Here is a 2,563-nt window from a genome sequence, read left to right as displayed (position 1 = left end):
AAAACCTCAGTGCATACTCTGTAATTATTTATATATATATGTATGTATATTATCTCAAAGTGAGTGGTTGTGTTTGTTGAGTGAAGTTTCTTTTAGCCTGTGCACCTAGAGCGGGGTCTGTCAAGAGAATGATAGAACTCGTTTTGGGTGTGGCGGTAACTCCTTGGGTTGTACGGTAAGCCAGCTCGGGGGTGTTACAAAGTGGTATCAGAGCCTAGGTAGTGTCATAACCTAGGTTACGCCAGAGCCTAAATTTGAGTCAGCCTAAGTTGTTAAGACTGCCCTAAGTCACTATTTCAGCTAAGGTTAAGTATGAGCTTCTGGAGCAGAGCAGGAAACCAGGCAGCATAAAAAGGGGGTACCTCATCTGTACTTTACAGAATCTCTTGATTCTGGTTGATTGAATGATTTGATATGTAATTGTGATTGCTTGCATGTGCTAATCATTGCTTATAATTATTGCAAGTTGGGTTGATAACATACTGCATGACTAACTGCTATGCTAAAAGAGGCATCTGTTTGAAATAGGGGGAGTTGCCCTATAAGACTTGAGTAGTTACTAGGCTAATTGCTTAGCTAGTTAACTTCTTAAGAATTCCTATCTTTTGGACACTAACTTGTAACTGTCGTTTAGTGAAATGCCTCCCAGACGAAACGTACCTGCTGGGGATAGCAATGATGTCTCGGCGATGGACCGTATGGCCATGGCAATGGAACAGATGGCTGAGTTCATGATGGCTCAGCAAGTTCATAATCAAGCCCAAGTGCAACCACGGGTCGATGTTACTAAAGCCATAGCAGCTAGACAACCACCGTTTTATGCGGGGGAAGAAGACCCGTTGATCCTTGAAGAATGGATCAGAACATTTGATAAACTGCTAAACGCTGTGAATTGTCCTGAGGTACAGCGAGTGTCTTCTGCAGTATACTACCTGACTAAAGTTGCGGACAACTGGTGGGCAACGGTTGGACCTGACCTTCTACAAGACCCAGAATTTGGCTGGGAAGAGTTCAAGGCGGAATTAAGAGGTCAGTTCTACACTGAACGAATTAAGGGCATCAAGTGTGAAGAATTTTTGCGACTGAAACAACAAGGAACAACGGTGCAAGATTATCATGACAAGTATGTTGAGCTGATGAGATTTGCTCAGGATATCGTACCTAACGAGCCAAGCAAGGCGAGGAGATTTGTAAGGGGATTGGACTGGGGAGTGAGAAGTGCAATCGCACCATTTATGTGCTCTACTCTCAGGGAAGCATATAACAGAGCGTCCGATCATTACCAGGTGTATCTTGACCAGCAAGCAGTTTATAGTCGGAGCAAAAGGAAAGCTGAGGATAGACGAGGAAAATCTCAGTGGGAAAATAAGAGGCTTAACCAAGGAGGAATTAACCCAAGGCAAGGAGAGAGGAAGGGAGGAATAACTCCAAGGAAACAATCTGGTTGCTTGAAATGCGGAAGAAATCATCCAGGAGAAACTTGTCAGGGAGTGAAGATCATCTGTTACAAGTGTGGCCTCCCGGGACACAAGGCTTACGAATGCCCAACCAGGGTAGAAGATTATCAGAACCGCTCTCAGAATGCAAACCAAAGAAGGGGATCTACTGAGACTAACGGCCAGAAACCCATGGTACCAGGAAATCAGGGGGTTAACTCTCAACAAGTCAACCGAGTAAGATTGCCAAATGCCACTGCAGGTTCCAGCAATAAAGGGAAGGCACCTATGGGAGAGAACAACACAGGGAACCAGGGCAGAATCTACGTCGTCAATAGCGCTCAGGCTCAGGCTAGTGACGTCGTATCTGGTACATTTCCTATTAACTCAATGCTTGGGTTGGTATTATTTGATACGGGAGCTACTAATTCGTTTATATCCTCTACATTTGCGGATAAATTGAAGTTAAGGTCTACTATCAAACTAGATTTGAATGTGAAAACTGCCTCTGGGATAGTAGTAGCCTGTAAGGAAGGATATGACAATGTTTCAATAGAAATAGCAGGATTCAACTATCCCGGAAACCTTATTCGTTTTGAATTAGAATGCATTGATGTGGTGCTTGGGATGGATTGGCTGATTAAGTATAAGGCTCAAATAAGGTGTGATGAGCGAAAGGTAGTCCTACGAGGACCGAAGGGAAAGAAGATATCCTATCGAGGAACTGAGAAGCCACCCGAACCAAAGTTGATGACGACGCAGAAGTTGAAGAAGTACGTTCACAAGGGGTGTGAAGTGTACCTCTGCTTCGTGCAAGACACCGAGATAGAAGCACCTGAGATCAATCAAATCCCAGTGGTGAGTGAATTTCCCGATGTGTTTCCGGACGACCTCACAGGAATGCCGCCAGAGAGGGAAGTAGAGTTCACTATCGAAGTCGTACCAGGAACTTCGCCTATCTCTAAAGCACCTTATCTAATGGCACCCAAGGAAATGGAGGAGTTGAAGGTACAATTGGCAGAACTATTAGAAAAAGGATTTATCCGGCCAAGCGTATCACCTTGGGGCGCGCCGGTGTTGTTCGTAAGAAAGAAAGATGGAAGCCTGAGGCTGTGTATCGATTACAG

The sequence above is a fragment of the Ipomoea triloba genome, chromosome 3, assembly GCF_003576645.1.
Source record: "Ipomoea triloba cultivar NCNSP0323 chromosome 3, ASM357664v1".
Taxonomy (NCBI): domain Eukaryota; kingdom Viridiplantae; phylum Streptophyta; class Magnoliopsida; order Solanales; family Convolvulaceae; genus Ipomoea; species Ipomoea triloba.
Note: the sequence above shows the minus strand (reverse complement) of the source record.